Genomic DNA, 27,956 nt, shown 5'->3' with positions numbered 1-27,956 from the left:
ATTCAAAAATCCATTACAGCCATATGCCTAGCTAGGTGTTTCAGACATCAGAGTTTCTATCAAGGAAGTGTAGAACAGTTTCAGCTAAGACACAAACAAATCTAAAGAGTGGTTATAAAAACAGTCTAGAAAATGGGAGAATAAAGGAGAGTTCTATAGCCATGAAAAATGAAAATGAAGTAGATATACAGATCACTGATAATTATACAAAGTTCTGTGACTGCTTCTGGACTGAAAAATATTTATTTCTTATTGAAAACAAACGAGAAATAGTGGAAGACAAAATAGAGTACATCCAAAATATGAAGAAAATCAAAAAATGTTTGGTATCATAGAATCATATAACAATAAAATCACAGAATCATACAATGGTTTGGGTTGGAAGGGACCTTAAAGAACATCCATTCCAACCCCCCCTGCCATGGGCAGGGACACCTCCCACCAGACCAGGTTGCTCAAGACCCCATCACTGGCCTTGAACACTTCCAAGAATGGGGCATCCACAGCATCTCTGGGCAGACAATGCTTCACCATCCTCAGAGTAAAGAATTTCTTTCTAATATCTAATCTAACTCTATCCCAACATTGACTGAGCTTCACCCAAAATGGCATAAAGCTGATGGCAATAAGTCCCTGATGATCACAGAGTTAATATGGTCATCCTCGTTTTATTAAATTTGTAAAGTATGTTTGTGCATTTATGAAAAGATTTTTCCTAGCAGAAGAAAAGGTAAAACTGTAAGCCATTCACTCTTCCCCTTTCATCTTCTTCCCTCTCCTTGGTACACATCAGAAAACACTGAAAAGACTTAGTATATATTCTTTGGATCGTTAGGTTGTTCTGTTGTTTTTAGGTTTTGTACACACAAAAGGTTTTGTTGTTCTTGTTTTTACCTCTGTAGTTCAAGATGGACCACAAAAGGTGGTCATAGTGGAGTGCTCTTTCTCAGGCCAAAAAAAATTAGCCTAAAAATTTTCAAACCTCCCCTGTCACAGCTCCATGCCATTCCCTCGGGTCCTGTGACTGTCCCTAGACAGCACAGTTCAGCACCTGCCCTGCTGCTCCCCTTCTGAGGAAGCTGCAGGCTACCGTGAGGCCTCCCCTCTGTCTCCTCTTCTCTGGGCTGAATAAACCAAGGGACTTCAACATCTCCTCACATATCTTGTACTCTAGACCCTTTAACAGATCCATAGCGCTCCTCTGGACACTCTCTAACAGTTTTATGTCCTTCTTATATTGTGGTGCCCCAAACTGCACACAGTACTTGAGATAAGGCCCCACCAGTAGAGTGGCCTCACCAGCAGAGTGGGACAATCCTTTCCCTCGACCAGCTAGCAGTGCCATGCCTGATGCACCCCCAGGATACCTTTGGCCATCCTGGCTGCCAGAGCACACTGTTGACTCAAATTCAATTTGTCATCAACTAGAATCAACTCCCAATCCCTTTCCATGGGGCTGCTCACCACCCTCTCATCCCCCAGTCTGTACATATAGCCAGCATTGCCCCATCCCAGGTGCAGAATCTGGCATTTGCTCTTGTTTAATTTAATATTTTTATATTACTACTACTGTTATGATTATTTGCGTTAGGTCCAGTGAGAACAGTTTATTCTCTATTAGGTGATATGCTTTCATATGATAAGGGTCACTACAATTTGAAAGAGCTAGTTAAAGTGAATATTGCCATCTTATTCATTTGTAGGGTGAGCTTGTGTGGAAAGAAATGAGAACTCAAATTCATGCAAAGTCATCTGTGGTAGACTCAATTACTTCAGTCACAGTTTCTTCAGTCACATACCAGCCTTTTTCTTCTATACTGTGCTTCTACACAGGATATTTTCATGCTGCAACCAGAAGATAGAGCTTTGTATAGACTTGAACTGCATGAATCTAGTTCCCAAGAAACAGTGATATATACGTAGCCTTTTGAGGTTCATGACAGTGTCTTTAGCACTGCTGAGTGAGGGTGATTAAAATGCAAGTCTTGGATTGCCGCCGTGCTAGCACCCCTAATTCACTGTTCAACCACATCGGTGTAAGACAATTGATACAAAAGTGAAGAGAAGACATCTGGATATTTTGTGCTCTTTTGCAGGAACATAAAATTGGAATAGTGACAAACTCATCAAACTAAGTAGTATTTTGCAAGGTACATTCAAAATCTTAGGATAGACTGAGGAGCGGAAAAGGCCCGAGGTGAGCCATGTCTTCTGAATCATCAATGTACTCTGGGCCTGCTTATGGCCATGTTTGGCTGGAAAGCACTAATTAGATTAGATATACTTGGCTAGAAGGCAGAAAGCTTAAAACATTAACTTTTTAAACAAGTGCATATATTTGGAATATAACATATTCTGCTTTTTAGAGGTATATCCTTGGTAAATATCTTTCCAGTGCGATATTTGCATTTCTCAAATGGAAATTTTTCCATTTCAGAGTTGAATCTTGATCTTGTACATGCACACAGTTTGCACGGTGCACTGCACAATGTTCAGAAAAGAGCATGGAAAACAAACAAACAAACAAACAAACATACTAATCTCTCTCATCTTTTTTTTTTTTTTTTTTTCAATTAGAAAATATGTAGAAATTTTTCACATTTTCTCCCATTATAAAAATATTGGAGAAGTGTTCATGGTTTTCATAGTTTCCCTCTTGTGTTCTTGCTTCTGCATTGGGGCACATGTGACCACTTCCTTAACATGCAGGGTCACAGAAAAATAAACAGTCAAAATTTGGGGAACAGTGCTTATCCAAAGTAGTTTTTATTTCCTGTTACACTTCTAAGGAAATGTCCTACAAGCACAAGGGAACTTGAGAATTGTTACTTGAGGAATATAGTCCAAAAATAATAACTATGATATCGGAGGCATTAGGAGTGCCTTATTCTGAGACTTAGGTTCAAGACCTTACTTTTCTATAAATTCCCCATTTTAAATGTGACCTTGAATGACCTGTCTGGGTAACCTCACAGAAGGATTTATGCAATGCAGCATCCAATTCTACACATTAAATTTTGATATCTACTACATGATTTCTATGATATTTTGTTCTGTACTGCAATACAAAGTTTGGAATTACATCATTAGATAAACTACAGTCTTTAAGTAGTTTCCAATGCCTGAAAATAAAATTCACAAATAAACGAAGTTTAGACTATTGATGGGGAATTATGATCTTGAGCTTCAATTTTCCTAGGAGATGGCTACCTAAGTCTCATCAACGGATTGTCTTTTTTTTTTTTTCCCAGAAAATTTTAACTTCAAGGGATTTTCAGATGAAGCTCAGAAGTACATTCAAAGAGTAGATACAAGTAAGAAGAAGAACCTGCTCTCTTTAACAGCTTCATTACAGATACCAGGTTTTGTAAGAGTTTTTTCATGCAGCTCAAAAAATATCATAACTAACAATTGGGAAGTATTTTTTAACCTGTTCCATGTTATAGACATTGGGTGTGATTCCTCTGGCCTCTTTCAGGCATCTTTTGTAGGATGAAATGAATCACACTAGAAATATGAAAAGGAAATTTTTCCATTGCCTCTAAGGAGAAGGTCCTCGGTCAAAGTCAGATGAATCCCACTGCCACTGACTAGGACAATTAGACAGATCAGATCAATAGAACTGCCTATTTTGTGAATCCTGATCCAGTTTATACATGCACCTATAACCACCTCATCTAAGTGAACTGCCTTGGTTTGGGATGCAATTGTCTCTGTAGTCCATGGAGGCAGATCTACAACTTCTCATTGTATTTAGAGCTTAGGTGGGCCTCATTACCCTCTGGGAAACTCAATTCTGTGCATGTTGTACAGAAGACATTGAGAACACCTGGCAAAGAGAAAGTTGGTGTGGAACTCAGTTATCTTCACTTCTACCTAAATGAGGCTGTACTCCAAAAGCCCTTAAGCTGTAGACAGTGACAGAGTTTGCGTATTTTTCAGGACTGACTAATCTTAAACATGCTTAAATGCCTTCCTACTGCACTGAAAGTTCAGGATTACTTTAGTTACCCGTACACATCCGGAAATGTCTGCTTTAGCGATAGTCCTTGTAATCTAGGCTTATGCACAACAATGACTCTTACTGAAAATTCTTCGGCTACTTAAAACATTGGGCATAGCCAGGATGTGATCTGTCACCTAGAATGTGGTGTGAAAGTGATGCTATCTCCCTTTTAAACAAAAGGCTAGCAGTAAGGATCTAGCCTAAAGAAGTATGAAGCACTTCACAGTTCAGGGCTACATTGATTTACCAGTCCTTAAGAAATTCTAAAGTAAAAACCATGTGTTTCTTGGAGACTTTGGTATGAACTGTGGTCCCTTCTCAGCAGAATACTCTAAATACCAGCTTCATTCAGCCTTCCTGTTATCTTCTTATGATATACAGCTGAATTAATAATCTTAATATTATTAAAATATTAAATATAAAAATATTAAAATTAATATTAAAATAATAATAATTTTATTCCTTAAAGGGGATTAGATAAGTTGCATACCAAAACACCCAACAGTTCATACTGATTCCTTATACTCTTGGTAGAAGTGGTTCAGGCTGCATTGCCCTGTAAAAGTGCCTGTTCAATAAGAAGGAAGCATCACCATTAGGCAGACCAGATCTTTCTTTTCAGAAGTGGTACAGAGATTTTAGGTGGTTATTTAAGACATATTGAACCATCTCAGGTCAAATGTCTAAAATAGTGTCAAAGTTTGGACCTAAACCAAGTGACTGTATTCCACCCTTTGGCATTCATAGGCTTAAGTTTCAGCAAAGCAACAAGCAGGGAAATTGTACTGAAGTTCACTCCAGCTCTTAGTTAATCTATTCCCCACTTCCCATTTTCAAAATGTGAGTATTGACACACGGGTTGTGAGATTATATCTGTTGAGGATAATGAAGCATCCTTAGTCTGCGATGATGGTTATCAAAAGACTTAGAAAAGGAGTGGCCTCATTAAATTGCTGAACAAACTTACTCCTGACAGGGCTGTGAGATCAAGCCCTTAAGCCAAGATATCACAGAAGACTTGGCAAACAAATCAGATATGTTGTGTCTCAGAAATGATCCTGTTCTGCAATGGTTAGGGCTTCTCCTCCTTGCAGCACTGAAAAGCCTCCGTTAATTGGAACACAGACATCTTGGGCTAATTTATACTGGAGAAACAGGTAGGAAGAAGATGCCTTTTTCCCTGTCCTAGCTCTAGGCTGTGCTTTCTTTACAGTCCCTTGTACATTTAGCTTCCTAAAGCAATATGCATAGAGCTATGTGCACCTAGGGACCATGAGACAATTCAGGCTCACAAAAAAAAAAAAAAAAAAAAAATAGGCTCAGGAACGTTCCTGAGGAAATATTGCTGTCTTACTCTTAAAATGATATGGAACCCTGAACTGTCACTGTTTGCATAGTGCTGTGTACATGCTTTTAATGAGTACTGAAGCCAGAAGGCTTTCCTATTATATTTGCATAGTTGGCATTACCTTTCCATGGTTCTAGGTGAAGTGCTAGTACAATACCCACAATTCCTTCAGCTTCCCTACCCGCTGCAGCTACAGCTATAGTAGCTGACAATGTAATACTCATTCAGCAGCTGATTATAATTAAAAATATCAGAATAATTAAAGTCCTCAGCTTGACAAGCAGAGCCATAACTTTGCCTTCAGACATTCCTCTCTAATTAGTTAATTAATCCTAATGCAAATTATAAGCAATAATTAGTCAGCCAAGCTTGACATAAAAGTCTGCTGACTTACAGCTAAAAGGCTTTCTGGTTGTTGGTTTGTAGCTTCTTAAGGTGTCTTTTGTCCACTCCATTTCTGTGTCTCTGGTCCTGTTAACTTGCTGCTGATATATAGATATGCAAATTAGTCTGCAGAGTGAGAAAATATAGCTATAAAAATTTACACTACCATAGGCACTATTTTATTTGCTTAATAAACTGGAAAGTCATGATGTGTAGAGAATATAAATAAAAATTGTCACATATGCATGCTGATCTAAAAATAAAAGTATGTTTTATACACATATGTATACTTAAAAACTTTCACAGTCTCAAGTTTAGCAAAACAAGCTTGCCTATAGATGGTCTGAGTTGTTCTGGACAATGACACTGGATAAAATCCATTGTGATTCTAAGATTCAGCCAGACTCTGATCTCCCATATCATAAATGAAATCAAATTCTTTTGTACCAGGACAACTAGTATCTGATTCACATTTTTCTCTAGTTTTTAACAGATCAAAACCCTGTTAAAGTGAGATAATTTGAATTATCACCAGAAAAATCAAAAGTGTGAACATTGCATTTCACACAACAATGCAATAATATTGGTGTGTTGCATTCCACAAAAGTGTCGTGCCACCATATCACAGAAATACTCACAAATGATTAGGAACATTTGTGCGTGTTTATGTATATATTCTTTTAAAACACTTTGTCTGAAAACATTCTTATTTGCATAAAAAGAAGCTACAGTGCTTAAATAAAGAAGTGGAAAGCAACGATGAAGAAATGAGTCAAACAAATATTTTGTGCTGAGGATCTGTTTTCTAAGAGAGTGACAGTAAGTGCTTTTTTTTTTTTTTTTTTTGTAGTACTGTACTACAGTTTCATTCTAGCTTCTCAGGCCATTAAAGGTAAGTGGGATCACAGGACCATAAGACAGCTTCCTACCTATTGATCCAAACCTGCTTACCTGGCAACAGCTTAATCATGTCAAATATTGCACCTAAGAAGAATGAAACCCAGAAGCATGTGTTTAAGCTGCACTTTTCTGAGCCAATGCTGTTACATTCCCTGTGCTAGTAAGAGTGCACTAAGAGAAGGAATAAAGAGGATGGAGTCAGGATAAAAACAGATTAACTTATCTGAATTCCCTTGTATTTGGAATGTTTTGATGAAATATAGGCTTCTAAGCATTATTAAATTAGCTTCACCAAAACTGTAGTCAAGATCTATTGTTTGTTAATCCACTTGCTATTCATCTCACCTGATTTTAACTGTCTGAGCTCTATGGAAATTAAAACCACAATAGATGTCCTCTAGAGTTAGGGACGGAAAGAGAATCATATTGTAGTCTGACCAGAATCACACCTGGGGGTACTGATCTTTTTCTACTGTCTACAGAGGAAAGATAAGGTGATGATAGCCTTGAATTAAGCCTCTCAGTTAAGTGCCTAAAGTTGGGTGAGAAAACCTGAGCCTTGTTTAATAGCCTTAGTGATCCAAAATGTGTGATGACGTTATCTATTTATAGTGGTCCCTTGCTTTCTGTCTAGATGTTAAGTAGAAGAAGCAAAATAGAACAGGAGGTATTATTCAGTAAAGCACACAATAGATTTCAGGAAAGCTCTTTTCAGGCAGTTTCCTCATGGAATTTGCAGGCTGTACAGAGAAACCCATATGATACAGGAATTAACAGGTTAATTGTCATGCATGTTAGAGGGAGTCTGGAAATTTGGTAATGGCAAAGTTAGTTTATGACAGCGTATCATATTCAGATGGCAAAAACATTGCAAATCTCAGGGGAGGAAAAACTCTATATATATAGGAAAGAAGGAGCATGCATTTCCATAACTGGAAAAATATCTCACAAACATATTGATAGCTTCCCCGAAGTTAGTGCCTACCCTAGACTTGAACCATTTGGGGGGAGATCAGTTAGGATTAAAGACTTCCATTTGTTTCACTACATTCTTTTTTGCTAAGATATATCAATTCAGGGGAAAAATAATAATTATAAAGGTTTTAAAATGATTATTATAGACTTGTGACTTTCTGGTTCTTGAAACTCTTGCTCTAGCCTGTACATTTCGTTTGTTTATTGACTGTTGCTTCTAAGGCTGAGATATCTATTTTGTCAGTCACTCAAAGATCCTTATAGAGAAGGAAGAAGAGAAGCACTTCTTGAGGCCGTTAGAGCTCTACTTTCTATCTTTCTATTGGCTGTATAGGGACCGTAGAATATGAAGCTTCTGATTCCTAGTACTCAAGTGCCGAAAAGTAGATGGCAAGATACTCAGTTTGAGAAACATCCACTGACAATCACTGCTTCAGTCCTTTTCTTCTTCTTCATTCACATCTTTCAGCAGGTCTCAGGAATCTTCAGGGATTAATGGAAAGAATTTCTGACCCTCAAGGAAGCTGAAGGATAATAATCTACATTTAACTGTTACATTTTTGTGTTTTGACACTTAGAGTGAAACTTGGAGAGGCTTTTCTTTTTTTTCTTTTTTTCTTTTCTTTTTTTTTTCCTTCTCCTACTTGTCTTTCATTATGCAGCATTTTATATGGGTGAATTATTTTTCCAGTAATGAGAAGTGCAATGATTTTGGGTGCTAATGGAAAGTAGTAGGAAATTAATGAGAGATGAGAAACAAAGGTAGATTTTCTTTTTCTGTATGCCTGTGTATGAATGTCGTTACTCTGTGGTTTCAAGGGGAGAATAGATTAAGCACTTTGGAATGCACAACCCAAGAGGGATAGTTAATCCTGTTTTTGACAATCACAAATATAATATGTACAAATGAGAGGAAGCATTATGCATGCTTTTCCTCATTTTACATACAGCACAATATGTTATTTTCCAGCTAATTCCCATCTTCATTAAGTAAAACTGCTCTAAGTCTAACTTGCATGCTTTGGATCAGGGAAAGAATGAAGATGATGAAGCAATGATACTAAGTTTTATTTTTAAAATCTTTTAAGTTATAGTATTTTTATTAGTGGAGAAAAATATATGATAAAAAATGGGGCACTCAGGCCTAGTTTACTTTGCTGCTATTGACCAATTTATGGTGATTGTGAAGCTCAGCAGATCTAGCTGGCAAGTCCAACTAGTATAAATATCATCTCTTTTTGAGAAATTAGCAAATGAAGAAGATCCTTATGCTTCTCAAACACTTATCAAGACTGAAATCCTAGTTATATGTTGCTTATCTCCATCTTCCCATCCTTCTTGCCTGTGATTGGTCTCCACATAACCCATGCTTGCTTTCTTAAGAAAGCCAGACCCTATGTATGCCTATGTTCAGCAACACTTTTGTATGATAACCCTCAACAAGAAGTCTAGCTCTTCTTGGAGCCTCTGATTTGCAAAGAGTCAAATTAAACACCTCCATGTAATTTATGGTACTTACTGCTCCAGACTTTCTCTAAATCTTTGTGGGAGATCAATTTGCATCTTGGCCAAACCCAGAGTGTTGTAACCTCTCCTGGTAATGAAAACTACAAGTCAGAGAAATTGCAGACATTTCCAAAGAAGGAAAATTGTGACAGAATTTCTTCTCTTCATTCAAGTTGTGTCATGAATTTAACTGTTTAACTTTTGTTTAACAAGCAAATTAAAACTGTCAAAGTAAATATGATCTGATATTAAAGAAGACTGCAGTTATTTCAGGTTAGTTATTGTCAAGATTGAAGATTGGTACAAGATAGAGCAAGGTAGTTACTAAACATTAGCTGGAGACACATTTAACAGTAGGGTTCGCCAATGAAAAAAAGAAGTACTCTTTTTTTTTTTTTTTTTTAACGACTAAGTACTAAACACGTCCTCATACGGCACTAAACAATTACACTATTCCATTATTGTTACTGTACTGAAAATTGGAGCACCATGAAGAACAAATTGATTTCCTCAGGAGTAAACAGAGCACAATCTTTTTCTAGATGTTGCAGTAATGTCAGGTAAAATTTGACCTGATTTGCAGTAGATATTGATAATAGGATTCATTATGATTACTTTTATTTTTTGTTAGCATCTGGTCTAAGTCAGTTTTCAAGTTTCCCTCTGCAGAGAGGTATTGGGATGGTCCACTCTTTACAGATGACTGTCTTACTCCACTGAGTAATAAGAAAGCTGAATCCCATGCTGTTTGTCAATGTTTCTGTGGTGAATGAGCTACACCAGGGAAGAAAACAGCTGAAATCAAGGAAGTGCTTTCTAAAGTTATAGTAAAACAACATAAGAATATGTTCTCTAGATTATTTAAGAATATATAATTATATATAAGAATATATTTTAAAAGTAACTAGAGAGCAAAATTCATCTCCAAAGACTGGATTCAATGAATGCCTTTAGAGTAACTAGATTATAAGATCTTTTAGCTGAGCAACACATGTTCTCTTGCATTTAGAAAGTTCTTCTTTGTTGCCAGAAGACAACAGAAAAACTCATAATTCTAGATCATATTTCTGGATGTCGATGGGAAATTGGTAATGCAAACAAAGCATTTCATGTTCAATATTTATATTATAATTGCATTTATCTGTGAATTCTGTGACAGTTAGCTTGAAGACATCAGATTTAGACTTCAGAAAACTGAGTTAAACCAAAAGACAGATTCTGAATTTTTGAGATTCTCAACTAGTAATTCCAGTAAGGGATCAGACTAATGATTCACACTTTCAGTACGGTTCTAAATATCCCATATGTTGTGTTGAAACAACATTCCATTGTAAAAAAAAAAAAAAAAAAAAGGCTAAAATCAAGTGTAAATTGAAACTAATATTGCAAAATTCCAAAGGTTTTCTTAAATTAAAAGTATAAATTATTATAATACATTCAGAAAGTTTTAAAGCTTAAAGTATGACCCTTTCTACAACTTGGATAGATTTCCAAGGTTCCCTATTGTTCCATGGAAGCCTGTATGGACTGAATATGTCAAACAGCCAGAGCTGGGACATCACTGTTTTTGATTTCAACTAATTTCATCAACTCTTTGAGGAAAGTGGTTAGATGGCTATTTGATAAATAACCTACCTACAAAACAACAACAACAACAAAAGGGGGATCAGTTGTGTTTAAAAGAAAGATAAATTCCTGATAAAAAGAGATGTGCCAAACTGTATGTTTCTGCCTAAGAAACATATGTTTCATAAGAAGTTCACCTTTCTGGAATGTACATCAGCCCACAGTTTTCACCCCACATGCCAACGAAAATGTTTCATTGTTAATTAGATATTGGGCTAAGTAGCTGTCTCAAGACCCAGCTTGGAAATCTGCATTCCTATAAGAACAAAGCTGAAAGTATTGCAAAAGAAGATTGTTTCATAACCTCAGCGACAGCTGAAGTAATGGGGAGATATTGCATGTCTTTATCATTTTTCTCCTGTGGAGTACAAAAACTTAAAGTCTAAGCACCTCAGTCATATAGAAGATCTGATCATCAGAATCCACCCGTATAGAAAAGAAAATGCTATTCCTTGAGATATTATAACCAGGGTAAAAGATACTGTTGGCAAGATTAGTTTTTAGATTTACAAATCTTCAGAGAAAACATTCACATGGGAGGTGGTTTTTCAAGTTCATTTTAAGATAAGTATGGAAAAAAAAAAAAAAAAGAAATATATAAATGAAATTCATATCAGCCCAGTGAATTCTACATTGAAATTGCCATTCTTTCTACATTACTTGTCAAAAGAGCCTAGAACACTGATTTAGACCCATATTCTTAATGTTTTTAAATTAGATTAGATGAATTATATCAGATGTCATTGTGGGAATCTACTACAGACCACCTAGCCAGGATGACAACACCTATGAAATATTCTTTAAGGAATTAAGAGATACCTCTAGGACAGCTGCCCTTGTCCTTATGGTGACTTCAGCTTGCCAGACATTAACTGAAAATACCATAGAGCTGAAGCAAACAGGTCCAGGGATTCCTAAAATACATTGATGATAGCTTCTTGGTACAGGTACTAAGGAAGCTGACTAGGAAACATGCCCTCCTAGATCTGTTGTTTGTGAACAGACAGGGTCTCATGAGTGAAGTGGTGATTGGTGGCCATCTTGAATGTAGTGACTATGACGTAGTTGAGTTTTAAATATCTGGTAATAGGATGAAAACTTCCACCAAAACTTCAACTCTGGATTTGGGAAGAGCAGACTTCAGGCTGCTCTGGGAACTGGTTAGCAAGGTCCCCAGGAAGACTGCTTTTAGAAAGAAAAAGAAAGTGTATGGCCACTGGAAGCGAGGTTGGGTGACATGGGAGGACTACAGAGACACCGTTCATTGTTGTAGGGAGAAAATACATGCAGCCAAGGCTCAGAATTGAAGCTGGCCAGTACCATGGGGGATAATGAAAAGGGCTTTTTTGAATATGTTAATTGCAAAAGGAAGACCAGAGAAAACATTGTTTCATTATTTGATGAAGATGGTCACCTCACAGGCAGGGACATAGACAAAGCAGAGATGTTAAATGCCTTCTTTGCCTTTGTCTTCAACACCATTTATGGACTCTGGGACCCCAGGTGCCCTGAGCTCGAGAACTGTGACTGCAATAAACTCCCAGCCAACCTTGAACTTATGTGGAATTTGCTGCTCCAGCTGGATTCACAGAATACTATGGGACCTGATGGGATTCAACCCAGGGTACTCAGAGATCTGGCTGATGTCAGTGTGAGACCTCTCTCAATTATTTTTCAATGGTCTTGAGAATCTGGAGAGGTCCTAGTTGACTAGAAATTGGTAAATTTTGTTCCAATTTTCAAGAAGGCCAAGAAAGAAGTCACTGGTAATTACAGGCCTGTCAGTCTCACTTCAGTGTCTTCTAAAATTTTGAAGATTATTCTGGGAGTTATTGAAAAGAATCTGAAGGACAATGTGGTCATTGGTCACTGCCAACACAGGTTTACAAGGGGAAGGTCCTGCTTAATTAACTTAATTTCCTTTTATGACAAGGTCACCCTTCTAGGTGACCAAGGGAAACCAGTTGATGTAATCTTCTTGGATTTCAGTAAAACTTCCAATACTGCTACTCACAGTATCCTTCAGAGAAAATGTCCAGGATACAGCTAGATAAATACACAATGCAATGGATAAACAATTGGATGATGGGACGGGCTCAAAGGGTTATAGAAAATGGGATTGTATCAGGTAACTAGTTACTAGGCCAGTAACTAGTGCAGTTCTACAGGGCTCCGTTTTAGGGCCTGTTCTCCTTATAATTTTCATAAATGACTTGGACTCAGAACTTGAAGTTATACTAAGTAAGCTTGAAGATGACACTCAATTTGAAGGAGCAGTTGACTCTGTTGAAGGTAGAGAGGCCTTGTAGAGAGATCTCAGCAAATTAGAGAGCTGGTCAATCGCCAACAATATGAAGTTTAAAATAGTAAGTGCTGGATTCTGCGTTTGGGAAGGGGCAACCCTGGATATACGTACAGACTAGGAGAGCAGCCCCACAGAGAGGGATCTGGGGGTTCTGGTTGAGAGCAAGTTGAATATGAGTCAACAATGTCCTGGCAGCCAGGAGGGCCAAGCGTATCCATCAGGCATGGCATTGCAGCTGGTCAAGGGAAGGGACTGTGCCACTCTGCTGTGTACTGGTAAGGCCTCACCTCAAGCACTGTGTGCAGTTTGGGGCACCACAATATAAGGACATAAAACTCTGAGTGTCCAACGGAGAGCTACAAAAATGGTGAAGAGTCTAGAGTGCAAGATGTATGACAAGCAGCTGAAGTCCCTTGGTTTGTTCAGCCTGGAGAAGAGGAGACAGAGGGGAGGCCTCATGGTGGCCTGCAGCTTCCTCATGAGGGGAGCGGAGGTGGTTTTACTCAGCTGGGCAGCCAAACTCCACCACAACTGCTCTCTCACTCCCCCCTCCTCAAAGGGAAAGGGGGGAAAATATGATGACAAGAGTTCAAGGGTTGAGGTAAGGACAGGGAGATCACTTAACAATTATTGTCACAGGCAAAACCGACTCAGCATTGGGAGATTAATAAAATATATTACCTATTACTTACAAGCTAAATCAGTGAGAATCAAATAAAAAAACTAAAAACACCTTCCCCCCCCCCCCCCCCCCCCCATCCACTCTTTTCCACCTCCTCCCCCTGAGCGGCCCAGGGGGTCAGAGGAATGGGAATTGCATCTCCGCTGCCCTCTCACGGTCACTCTGTGCCCCTGCTCCCCGTGGGGTCCCTCCCACGGGATGCCGTCCTTCCCGAACTGAGCCTGCGGAGGCTGCCCACAGGCAGCAGCTCTTCAACAACTGCTCCCACACGGCTCCGTACCACGGGGTCCATCCCCCAGGAGCAAACTGCTCCAGCACGGGTCCCCCACGGGCGGCAGCTCCCCCCAGACCCCCTGCTCCTGCGTGGGCTCCTCTCCACGGGCTGCAGCTCCGGCCCGGGGCCTGCTCCTGCGGGGGCTCTCCATGGGCCGCAGCCTCCTCCAGGCCCCATCCACCTGCTCCACCGGGGGCTCCTCCACGGGGAGGCTGCAGCGTGGAGATCTGCTCCGTGTGGGACCCATGGGCTGCAGGGGGACAGCCTGCTCCACCAGGGGCCTCTCCACAGGCCGCAGGGGAACTTGTGCTGCGTGCCTGGAGCACCTCCTGCTCTCCTGCTACAGCAACCTTGGGGTCTGCAGGGCTGGTTTTCATTCCTTGCTCTCCCTGCTGCTGTTGTGCAGCAAGTTTTTCTCCCTTTCTTAAATATGCTGTCCCAGAGGTGCAAACAACATTGCTTATTTACTCGGCTCTGGGCAGCAGCAGATCCGTTTGGAGATGGCTGAAACAGGCCCTTATCTAATATGGGGCAGCTTCTGGATTCTTCTCACAGAAGCCACCTGTGCAGCTCCCCTCTACCAGAACCTTGCCACAGAAACCCCATACAGGAGCGGAGGGGCAGGCACTGATCTCTGCTGTCTGGGGACAGCGATAGAACCTGAGGGAATGGCATGGAGCTGAAACCGGGGAGGGTCAGGCTGGATATAAGGAAAAGGTTCTTCACCGAGAAGGTGATGAGGCGTTGGAACAGGCTCCCCAGGGCAGTGGTCACGGCACCGAGCTGTCAGAGTTCAAGAAGGATTTGGACAATGCTCTCAGTCATAGGGCTTGGCTTTTGGGTGGTGCTGTATGGGGTCAGGAGTATTCTATGATCCTATGATTCTGTGAATTGCACTCCAGCGATCAAAACCCATGGATTGTTTATGGCATCATATTGATGCTGTGCTAGTTAATGTACTCTTTTTCTATTATTACTTTCTGTTGAAGGGACCAGCCCAATAAAGTCTATGTTATGACTACGATTTTCATAACTATGTAAGAAAGCTTGGAACCAATCCAATCTGAATATCTGTGTTCTGTGTATAACTCTGAAGATAACAGTTTCTATTTTTAAACTGAAATTAGAGCCTACTAGTAACCAGGTGCCACTGCTACATTAACATATTTAATAAGACACTTGTTTCTCCTGCTAGAAATCTTGCACCTTGTCAGATGGTTGGTCAGATCTAGAAAGGAAATAGGTTTTAAATTTGGTTTGAATGTGATTTAAGACAAACAAACAAACAAACATACACAAACACAGAGGGAAAAACTTGAAAAATTCCTGTAAATATGAGATGATGGAAGAGAGACAGACTCATATAGGGAAATAGTTTTATTTTAGTAACCCTCAGGGACTATAGTTAAACTTAGAACAAACTTTTATTTAATTATAAGCTTTTAAAAACGGAAACTCAGAGCATCTTGTCTCAAAAAAAAAAAAAAAAAGTAAATAAAAAGGGGGAGGGTGAAAGTGAGTATTTTTGAATATTTTGAGTTTACAAGGTCATTCCATTCTTTTCTTGTGTTTTTTGGGCAGGTTAGGATGAATTGAAGTCTGAAAGTTTCCACCACACATTTTATACTCAACAACTCAGCATTTTCAGAAGGAAAAAAGTATTTGCACTGGAAATTTTCCAGACAGCTTTCTCTTGAATTTTTAAGATCATTCTCCCATTCCTTGGGCTTCTGGACAGAAACCCTTAGCACAGTGTCATGATCCAAACTGCTCATGAGCCACTCTCCAATTCCAAACAATGTAACTGGAGAGCATTTCATAATCTAGCATTATTCCTGTGCTCATGCAGTATATACCTGTGGCTTTCTTGCAATGAGCTTGGTTACTCCCACTAAGTCGGAAAAGCCCCAGAGCAGTTTTGGAAGCTGTGAGCATTGCAGTGTAGCTGCTTTTTCAGCCCTGCTTGCTGACATAAGTCCACTGCACAGGTGGGAGCGTGAGGCTAAGGAGCATAGAATGCCATGAGCTTCCCTGATGTGTCGTAATTAAACACCTGTGCTAAATAGCTCTTTGCGGAGCCACTATGAAAATGTGTGGAGTGCTCAACAGTCCTGAACATTTTCCATCTCTCACTTGGGCAGGTGGTCTTACATTTGAACTTGAGTCTGTTATTAAAATAACATCAAAGAGGGAGACATGATTTTGAGACCTCTTGAAGGACTCTATCTTCTTTTGTTGCTGCTGTTATTTTTAATGTTAAGTAGTATTCCTGAACTTGTTTATTTAACATTCCTGGAGTATCTTTATATTCTGCATATATAGACATGCTTACAATTGGTAAAACTATACAGATGGTGATATGGATTAAAAGCCTAGAACAGTTGTATACCACAAAATGAGCTCATGTTAGCAAAGGGAAATTACTTAAATAAATGTGTCTGTGGGAAAAGAGACTAATCATAGAATTTCCAGTACTCTTAGAGCCTGTCTCTAGAGTCTTTTCATAAACATGGAGTTCTTCAGAACCTCATAACTCTCTACTGGGAACAAAGGTTATGTCTATACCAACAAACAAATCAAAGCCAGAACATGCTGTCAACCTCCATTCCCTTATTATACAGAATATGTAATTGTTCACATGCTTTTTATATCACTTTGGTTTGCACAGGTTAGCACCCTCCTAGACTATGTCTAGGCATGGCCCAGGGGATTGTACATGCTAAGGACTGTTCCCAACAGGCAGTTTGAACACTGCTATCCTCTCTGTAGGGAAAGAGACTTTAGGCATGTGTCTGCAAGCCAGAGTGTTCCTTTAGCTGTAGAACTGAACTGACCTCTGACTGATCCATGACCTGTTTTATGTAATCATATGCACATAACCAAAGGTTCAAAAACAAACCTCCTGGCAAAACAGTGGTAATGAGCTTGGACCTGGTTCCTTCTGCCGAGGTGTATCACAGACAGCCAGGTGGCCATGAAGTGACTCATGATGGCTGAAGGCAGAAGATAGCAGTGAGTTGGGTCGCATGGCACAGAGAGGGACTGTGAACATCAGATCTGCCACAACATGAGACTTTGGTCTGGGAAGGCTCCTCTGGTCTGAATGCTACGGTGGAAGACAAAGAGAAGGCCTGGGGATCACCACTTTATTCTTCATACCAGGCTCTTTACCACTGCTATTGACGCAACCTTCAGTCACGTCAACTGGTTCATTCCTGTAGCCATAAGGACCATTATAATGGACAAAATAGCTGACGATTTTTATGTTGCTAGCTCTTAAAATTCCCTCAGCTACCCCCATTCTAAGCCTAGTATTTTATATTCGATGAAGTCAGAACCTGTGTTTTATTTCATCCTAAACATTTCTTCCAGAGAGGTCTTCAGATTTTTTATTTTTATTTTTTTCTGAAAAGAGGAAATTTGCTTAAAAGCAATGTGGAATGGGAGCATATGTGAGGTTCTTATTAGCTTTGAGATTATTCTAAATTCAGTCACAGGAAATATCCATTTTCTTGAAGAAGCAGCAGTTGTCATATTTTGATGCTGTGGTGTGCGTAATATCAATCTCATGTTTATTTATGCATGTAAAGATTTTATTATTTACATTTAAATATTTATAACATTTCTGCATAAGCAGCCAAAAAAGTTCATCTCTGCCCTTTAGGAGCTAAGCAATTTCATTTTACTAGGTAGACTTTTTTTCTATATAAATAATTGACGCGTTGATTTCTCCCTCTATCTTTATACTATTTATATTATTTCTTAAATGCAAGAGAGTTATAGAGCTAACAGACAGACTGGTCTGTTTTTATTGCCTATCAAATCCAAACAGACTAATATATCACATGAAGTATCTGGAAAAGTAAGTGGTGATAAAACACTAAGAATAAATAGGAATGAATTCATTAGAATTCAGGTATGAAAGCCTATGCTAATTACCTTGCTATACTGAAAAATTGTTTTTTTCTTAGAAACAACTTTATGTAAAACTTTTTTTTTTTTTCCTGGGATTAGCTGTACTGTCAAGATATTTAGGAATAGGTATAATTGCTATGCTTTTTTTTTTCTTTGTAAAAATAAATAATTTTTTGTTTTTGTAAAAATAAAGTTTTCATACCACTTCATAAAGATGTGATGGTTATTTGAGTGGGTGAAATCAGAAGAGGTTTTCCTCTGTCAAGTAACTCAGACTAGTTGTGTCTGTTTCTGAGGGTGGGGGGAACATCTTCATCATTCCTGTCTTCCTTCTCCACTAGCTATTATGGACAAGTTAATACTGGCATTAAAATTTTGTCTTCATGACTCCTGCTGAAAAGAAAAAAAAAAAAAAAAACACCTGTCATAACAATGAAGGCAACAAAATCAGTACGCACTGACATTTTAAAAAATAGAAATAGAAGGGGAAGGCAGATGCAAAATTTGTGGAGGAATAACTGAGTATGTAAGATTACCATAACACAATGATTCAATGACAAATAGAGTTGGCATATATATATATATGTATGTATATATATAAACTTCCATCAACAAACACAACAAACAGCGTAGTCCCAGACAAGGAGAAAATAAATTGGTCTTTAAGAGTTCAATACTGCCAGCAAACAGCCTGCCAGACATCATCATATGTATATTAGGTATTTTTGCCTGTTGCGTTCCTATGCAGGACTGTGGTCAAAGAAATAGAAAGAAGTTCTCTTGTTTCCATCAATTGTGTTTGCAATCCAAACAGGCAGAGAGATTAAAAGAAAACATAATTAGACAAGTTACTTATCCTAAAAGCCAGGTAGTGTCCAGGCTCTGGGCTCTAGATTATAGTTGTTCCCAGCTCCTGCTAACCCAGTGTTAAACTAAAGGAAATCATAACATTCTTTCTTCTTTTAGACATCATTCATATTTTATATTCTTTTGGCTGCTTCTCATACCTTTTCCTTTTGTGTATTTTTCCCACGTGGAAGCAAATGATGAGATTGTCTGTTCTTGCTACTGAGCTAGGAATATTGTCCTTAAAATCACACCCAGCACACCACAAAATCTACTTCATAAATTTCCCTTACAGATGTTCAGGAACCAGCGCCTAGGGGTAGGTTTCCATTGTTTCTCCTGTTTCTATTAAAATCATTTCACACAATTTCAGTTTGCTAATTTAATTTTTAAGGTTTCATTCTGATTCCTTACAGGTTTGTGAATAAATAATCTTCCTTTGCTTAATTTCAAAACCAGGAGATTGTGTGGAATTTCAAAAACTGCTCCAACATGAATGTTGCCAGTTTTGCAACCTGCAGAAGTAACCCAAGGGAAAAGAGAACAGAGGAAAAGAAAGGCAAAAGGCGTAATTAATGGTTTAAATTGTACCTCAGAAAGAAAATACAATGAAATAGCTTTATTAAGGGTGAAAGTCAAGCTGGAGAACTGGATCATTTCTGCCAAAATGTAGATGTTTCTGTTGTTTTTTCTAACTTCAGCTGTCCCTGATACACACATGCACACACATGAAAACGTTAGTTTTGAAATTTACATCTATTTTGAAATTCAAAATAAATTATCTTCTTTATTATTGAGATTTACCTTACTTAATATAGGTATCAAGGAGTTATACAACTATATCTAAAGCAATGAGTCCAGACTTTTTACAAACTGGGGGGAGCAAGAATTTTCAGAGAGCGGTTCAGTCTCCTCTTAGAGTGAAAGAGGAGAAAAGCATCTGGATTTGAAGGCATGTCTTTTTTGAAGGCATGTATTTTTCTCTGTTAACTATCAGGGGACGTTACTATATCACCAAATCCTGGTCTCAGATGATTACCTTGTAGACCTCAGATGGCAGGTGAGATAAATCTCATTTTCTGTGACTTGCACATACTGCAAATACTGCACAAAATGAAAACCCAATTTCTCCTGAATGTGGCAGAGGCTAGATTTTAAACGATTATTGTTAGTTAGCAGCAGATTTGAGAGCAGAGGAATTACAGGACTCCTGATATTTAATTTTTGAGCTGTCCTGTTCTTCCAAACTCTAGTATTGGATTCAAATATAGATACTAACCAAACCATAAACTCACACAAAAATCTCTGAAGGATGTAGATGCATAGCTAGTGACTGCCATCATCATCAGTAAGTTTCTGTCTCCTAGAGTAAATTTAATCTACGAAAATATGCATTTTGGTGGAAGAAGGGGGATTGCAATGATTCAAGTCTTAAGCAAAAAAATGTAGTATACATGGAAGGCCTGGAAATATCAAAATAAGCTGTAGATACATTATTTAAGGAATTTAAGCGGTTTAACCCCATTGAAAGCACAAAAGGTTTAGTGCTGTTAAAAAAAAAAAAAATAGGTCCTCACCTTCCATTTACTGTACGCAACAGATGTCAACATTCATAATGCTGTTAGCCCCAAGGAAATGTCCTTATGAGTAGGTTCACTTGCAAGAACTGAGAGACTGATGTTGTAAATGGCTTGCATGAATACCGTGGGACCTGTGTCTAAAGAGAAAGGAGAAACATTCATTAGTTAAAAAATAGCTTGGCTTCTTTTTCGTCTTTTTCATCTCTTACCTCTGCTCTGCTACTGCTTTTGGTCTATATAATCAGCTAATGAGATTTCCACTTCTTCAGGCAATGAGGCAAGTTGTGCTTGAAGAAAAGTTGTGCCTAGATTTATTTGAATGCATTCATATACTATTAAGAAATATTTTAAAGAGTAGCGCATTTAAACAAATATTAAATTCACACAATTGTTAATCAGTGTGCCATCTGGAAACATTTGAAAGTTTAGACTCTTAATTGCCTGAATCTCATAAATGTTCAAAATTGTTGCATACTACAGGCTATAATGCATTTAGGACTTTTTTACTGTATAAATACATGTAATTAAAACCTGAGATAGGAACACTTTCCAGCAGCTGTTGTGAGAGCTGTAACCATCTTCCCTATTAATCTTTGGGGATTTGAAATATGTGTTGCTGAGCACCAGGGTCAACGACATGCCATTACATTTGAATCCCACCATTTGACAAAGCATTGCATTCTGTTTCTAAATTCTTTCATGTGACTGACAGCTACATCCATTTCTTCCTGAGGCCACTCTTTAAATTCCTTTGTACTTGTAGAAGCAAGTTTGCTGGCTCAAGAATTTTGTCTTAACTCTGCCTCTAAGACTTGTCAACGGCAAATTAGGACAAGAAATTCTAATTTATGTTTCAAAGGCACCTATGGTAGTAAGAGAAACTATTTTTATTTACATTTTTTTCCTCAAAAGTGTCAAATCAAAGACTCTATAATTATTATATATTTTCAGGAGTTGTCATTATATTGACTTCAGGGGGCAAGTGGTAGGTGGGGTTAATCTGAGTAAAGTCAGTGAAATGCACAAAGGATTTCTGTTCATTGCACATGTTACTTAGAGAATTAACTACCTCAGTAAGAAAACAGAAATATTTAGGCTATCAGCTGCTCTAGTTCAAGATCTTTGAACACAGAGATAGAAGAAACTTCTCAGGTGGGGCAGCTTCTTCATGCCCTTAGGTCAGTTGAAGAGTGTTTCTTGACCAAGGAAATTAAGAGGATTTCAGTGATGGTACATCTACTGTTTTTCAGCAAACGTGTTCAAAAGTCATATATTAATGGTTTGTTTTAATAGCACCACTCTGTTTTCTTTCTTGGAAAATTCTCCAGGTCGATTTCCTGTGTTCTCCTGTTCTCACCATGAGTCACAGATGATCCCTACCTGGCATAGCCCAGCAACAGACAGCACTGATTTTATCTCTACATTAGTTTTCAAATTATGACTATCAACCACCAGCACCTTTTGCAGCCAGACAAGCATTTAGCAACTTACATGATACAGACTCCTTTGTGTTGTTTCCAGATACTAAAATATATTTGATTAGGATTTAGGGGAAAATTGGGATTTTTATTTTGTTTTTGATATTGTTTTGAAATATTCAAGAACTGTGATTATTATCCTAGGGGAGATATGCAGTTGTGGAGAGGAAAGAGTACTTCATGTGATCTTGAGACTGATGATGCATGTTGGTATACTTGGAATGGGTAATGATGAGGTTGGTAGCTGATGGGAATGATTCTCTCTTCAGGATATATATACATATTAATTTTATTTTATTTTTATATGATTACCAGAGGATTCAAGAAACTAACTACAGAATATCATTGCCCAGAAACCTATTTCTACATGGATGTCCATCAGGACAAAGGAAAAGTATGTCTGGGAACAGAAACCCTGTTGGACAGGTGCGTGATTATCAAAGCATAACTGTTAAATGAAAAAGGGAGAATTTCTCATGCTACTTTTGGATAAGAATTAGCATGTTGTGAAGCTTTTTTTCTTTTTCTTTTGCCTGAGCTTATATCCAAAAAGTAATTCATTATCTGGAGCAAGTAAGATTCATTTTGTTACCCACATTCCATTTCCAAAATGTGATCTTCTCTAGAATTTTTCAGTGGTAGGTACCTTGAATAAAAAGCCCTCTGTCCTATGAGTATATGGAGAATAGGGCTAGATGTGGCAGCAGTGGACATGAAAATCAATAGCTGATACTGTCCCTTTTATCTTGGCAGCTCTGATGAGACCACTCCGCTTAATCTCTTTTCTACCCTCTTGCACATGTGAGGGATGGAGCAAAGAGCTCTTCTGTAAGAAGACCATGGGCAAATAAGGTTTTCCGAAATTATGATCCCACAGAATAACTGTAAACTGAGAGCTTCAGTATTTCCTCTTCATTATCACAGTCATTTGTGAAAAAGAGAAGGCCTGGAGGCTCTCTCTCTCTCTCTTCCTCTCTCTCTCTTCTTCTTCAGACTATCTACTGTTTAAGAAGCACATATTTTCTTGAGAAGAGGAATATTAAATATGGGAGGTTACCTGTAGAAAGTTCTGCCCCAGACATTGTTGGAAACATGCAAAAGAAGGAAAAAATAGAGCTTTAAATCAGTATTTTTGTGACACAGCTGACAGAGCATAATGCAAGTAGGACTTCCATACCTTTGGGTTATGAAATGAGAGACACGGGGCCTGAGCTATTAGTGTAAAAGAGAAATAAAAGTGCTGTTTTAGCACAAATGGAAAATTCCCACCACTTGACTCATGCAGTCTTTTGCAGGATGAAGAACCAAATCCATTTAAACAGCAGAGTTTTATTGTCCTTTAAATACAGATATATTGCAGTTATAATTGGCAGGGCTCTGGAATTCAGGATTCCCAGGTTTCTGTTTCAAGACATTAATTCAAGATCTATTTTCTTTGTGCTTATTATCAAGGAGTTGATTTTTTCTTTTCTTTCCTGAATTTGGAAATATTAAAGTGCTCTAAATTCAAGGTCTGATCTATTGTCCAGTGTATGTTTTCTATTGCTCTAGAGTTTGAAATAAAGGATGTTTGATCTTCCTTACTTTGGTTTTTGCACAAAAATATCTGTTTTTACTGATCTCTGCTACTACTTTCCTGTGTGACACTGGGCAACTCATTTCACCATTTTTTTTTATCAATTTTTTTCATTAATCTGCTGTTTTGTTCTTACATTTGTAAATTAACTGTATTAATTTCTGTGGTCCTTTTCAACTGTTAACACTTCGGTCCATTTATTTCTGTAAGAAAAAAAAAATGATAATATTTCTACTAAATGCTCTGAAAAATGAAGACATAAGATAAATCAAGGACGCATGAGAAAAATGCAGCATAATGAGTTACTGTGTATGCAGTGGGACAACTGAAGCTGGGCAAGTAATGGTTTTGTTTTTTTAGCGGAGTCCCCTCATGTCCAATAAGCTTATTCAAGCTCGTGAATGGCTGCAACATTCAGAGATTCTTTTTCTTCCATGTATTATCTGCTATCTATAATAACTGAGACTATATTGAGCCTGCTCTGTAAAGGAAGTACTAGCAATATCTCTTTCATCTACCTGGCCGCTTATTTTTTATGAAACTCAGAAGCTGTAACATCCTTGCAATCTGTACCCCATCTGTCGAATTTTGGCTGAAATTGTCCAACAGATGTTTTGCAATGCTACTGTTCCACCACAGTCCTCGCCCAACACGCTTGACTGACATGCAGGCCAGGAACCCAACACTATGGTATGCAAACAAGATAGCAAGATAAAGCTTTTAAAAACCCTCTTCATTCCTACTAATAAATCTACCCCTGGATATCAACATCTATATATTTCAAATGCAAGCATGTCTCCAAGATAGCCTCAGTCTTCCCTCTTGTGAAATCCTGCATGTCAAGCTCAGAATTTTCTGATAGTCTTTCTTTTGAGTTCTGCAAGATTTTGTGCTGCTCACAATGCAAATCTAGTGCTACAGACTATTCAGAGTGGATTATGCTACTCTAATGTTACAAATTATTTGGATTGGATTATTTAATTGGATCATTTTGGAATGAAGTATCATGGTGACTAAAATATCAGAACAAGATGCCTCTACATTGCAAAGTGATAGCTCTCTGGTTCTAATTTGACTCAGGGATAAAGTGGTTCCAAATTTTACAAAACAAAGACTTTACTGTTAAGATATCCCATTCATGGCAAAATAAGTAGCTTATGAGACATCCTAAAGGAGAACTGCAGGCCACTAGAGCCTTTGGGATTCTTGACACAGACATTAATAGGAGCCACCACATCCAGCACACTCAGTAGGAAAACTGTAAAATCATACTGTAATTTTTGAAGATGGATTAGACATAAAAAAAAAAATAAAAAAAAAAATCTTTAGGTTCAATTGATCTTGCCTTGGATCAGAGTAATGGTACAGAAGATCTTTCAAAGTCTTTCAAAGCACGACTTTCTGTGATTTTTAGGAATGGTAGCTCACTATGTTTCTTCTCCCAGCACAGTAGTGATGCTGCAGTGTGAACCTTTAGTGCAAGTAGTATGCACAGATAATAAAGAGATCTTAAGATAGGCATAGTTATGGCATAGAAATATATTTATTATCCTTGTTTGGATATGACAGTGTAGACATTGGTAGGCCTGATCTTTGTTACTTTGCTTCTTACTGCTTCCTCCAGCATCTTTCTTCTAAAGCAAATACCAAAATTACCAATCCCCTTCTCCTGAACCTTTCTCACACACAGCCTACAGGATCTCTTGATTAAAACAACATAAGAGACACTTTTCCTCTCTAACAAACAGGCTGAAGAAAGGGTTAAAGGTCTTTTCTGCACCTGGAAAAAATTTTTCAACAGTAGCAGAGATGAGCAGTCAGACAGCAGCCTTTGATCTTTCCATGCTGTGTCCCAGCTTGTGCAGGAAAGTATTTCATGTGAAGCTGGAGAGAATCAGCCATCTGACTGTGAAAGGCTGGGTATGCCATGATAAAGAATATTTAGGAAAGATACATTCTGAGGCCTTGTTTCATCAGACAAGACTGTTGAAACCCCTTTTCTTTGTATATGAATCACAACTGGGCAGTCGCACAGTTTGAAACAGTCATCCTTGCAAGGTCTGTCTTCCAAGGCCCTTCCTGCCTAACGTGTAGATGAACACAGAGAATCACTTTTCACAGTGTAAACCAGACAGTCCAAGATAGATCTGATTCTCAGTTTTCTTGTCAGAATCCAGGTCCAGATTTATCCTTTATGACTTAAGGTATGAGAGTTGTTGTTGAATCATTATCTAGTGAGTGAAGAAAGAGGTATCTCAGGAGAACGAGCCAGCTCAACTAAGATGTGTCACCTCATGAATGTGCTTGTGTCCTTTGCTGTATTGACTATAGATACATCCTAAACTGCCACAGACATCTCAATAACTAATATAAAGTTTTGTGGATCAACAAGCCTGTTGACCCAAAATGTGATCAGAAAGTAACAAGGTCAATAACGTGGGAAGTTCATGGATAATAAGATCCAGCAACTCCTGATTCTGGCATTCGTTTTGTCCTGAAGAAACAGTGTAAATATTTCCCTTTCTTCCACGTAGCTGCTGAGCATGATTTCATGCACAAGGCTGTCGTGTATTGTACTGTTAAGTCAGGATATGTCTTGTAGTGAAAACAAGAGACACAAGGGCAAAGGATTCACTAGATAAAAGACATAAATGTTCATAACACAAAGGTACTTAGAAATATGGACTATGGCACATGGCCTCAATAACTTATTTTAAAGAATAATCCCAATTATAAAGCTTATGTTTGCCCATAAGCTAACCTGAGAATATCTTATATATATATATACATTATTTATTTATTTATTTATTCATTTTATTTATTTATTTGTTTGTTTGTTTGTTTGTTTGTTTGTTTGTTTACTTCTACTGTGAAGACAGGGAAACTGCCAAGGAACACCATGTAATATCCAAGTCTGGACAGCTGTGGAAAGAAGGTGCACAGATGGACTGTGTGTCTCTTGAGGCATCTTTTAGTGATGGTTCTGTGTAGTTCTTTAGGAAGACCCAGCAGTGAATTTGAAGTGGGATAAAACCAGGGGTTTCTGTGGCGTATAGTAGCTCCCAAGCTCAGGTAGTATATTTCATGGCCACGGAGTGACTAGTCTCACAGTTCTAACAGCTACCTGTTTCCTAGTAGGAATTTTTTACTTTTTAGACCTCCAGATCTCTTCCAATCCTGCCTGAAACTGGAAAATAAAATCACAAGGTAATGGAGAAAAAAGGCAATGAAAAATGAAAACATATCCATAGACAGAGATATCACAGATTTTCTTCTGTTGGTTTTATCTTCCTTAAAGAAAATATTCTGAAAATCATTTAGATAATAATTGGCCTCAAATTCCAGTCAAGGAGAAACAACCAAATATCATAGCAATAAGCCATACCAAAATGTTGCTTTGTGGTATGTACACACCACATTCATGCATATATACAGATATGTAAAACATGCATGCACACACACATTTGTTTACCAATACATATGCTCTCTAGAAGACCTGATTTCATCTCAATACATTCTTTCAGTGCACCTTACAAAGTAAGAAGTCACTTCCAATTTTACTACATTAAACTTCCAATTTTACTACATTAACTCTAAGCTATTTGTAATTTCAGTATAATTTCCATAAAATGATGTCACTTAACCTGAATAATAGCTTCAGAATATTTCTGTTTGTTCTTGTGTGCAATGTAGGTGACCTGATTTTCTTCCAAGATGGGAGTGTAAGTATAAATAAGTCTATTGCACACAGTTTTCTAAGACATGGAAAAGGCAAACACTGTATCCATGCATTTTTGTGATATATAGAAAGTATGAGAGTATCAACACAATGTTTTTCATCAAGGTTTTTTACTTGTTTGCTTGTTTTTAGTTTGTCTTTGATAAACTAGGAGAGAAAAAAACCCTTACAAAGCAAAACATTACAGAGAAATCAGAATGCAACATTTATATCTCTATCACCATCTAACACCATCTACCCTACATGGCATCTGTAGGAGGTGGATCTGAGCAGGACTACACAAAGTCTTCTGCTTTATTACTTAATCACAGCAAGATCAACCATATCTAAGCTCTTTTGGCAGCTGCTTACCTACCTTGTTCTCAGAAACATCCAGGGATGGATATTCCACCACCTATTTCTCAGGCAATTTACTCCAGTGCTTCACTTTCCTTCATGTTTCTCCTAACATCTAGATGTTAGGAATACGCCACAGAAATATTTAGAGAAAAATAAGCAACAAAATAGAAACTGGAAGTTTGTTTTTTTTTTTTTTTTTTTCCACTTATGTTAATCAGGACTACTTTCTGTAATGCATTTCCTTTGATGTCTGTGCACTGGAAACAGATGTGTCATGGTTACATTTATTCACGGAATGGAGAGCACGGAAGAAGCAAAACTGAATTCTCTCATATGGGCCAAGGACAGTTTTTTGTAACATAAAAATAGCCCAACTTTTAAATTTAATATACATAATTGTTCTGTACTAGAAGCAAGTGTAAATATCCCTTTTCTTGACCTGTAGGACTGAAGGATATTTGATTGTAAAGATTTTGG

The 27,956-nt window shown here is 38.0% G+C and overlaps 1 long non-coding RNA gene across 1 annotated transcript; it reads right to left on the bottom strand.

Moving 5' to 3' along the window:
* Positions 1-18,025: 18,025 nt before the first annotated feature.
* On the bottom strand, positions 18,026-27,602 carry LOC308191972. The gene is made up of 3 exons (XR_013948437.1): positions 27,496-27,602; positions 20,345-20,484; positions 18,026-18,314 (listed from the first exon to the last, which is right to left on the bottom strand). It is a non-coding gene; the product is annotated as an uncharacterized lncRNA (long non-coding RNA).
* Between the last annotated feature and the right edge of the window lie 354 nt (positions 27,603-27,956).

This window comes from Anser brachyrhynchus (genome assembly GCF_964034855.1).
Source record: "Anser brachyrhynchus genome assembly, chromosome: 3".
Classification (NCBI taxonomy): Eukaryota; Metazoa; Chordata; class Aves; order Anseriformes; family Anatidae; genus Anser; species Anser brachyrhynchus.
The sequence above is the reverse complement of the archived record's forward strand: the minus strand, read 5'-3'. Positions and strand labels throughout refer to the sequence as shown.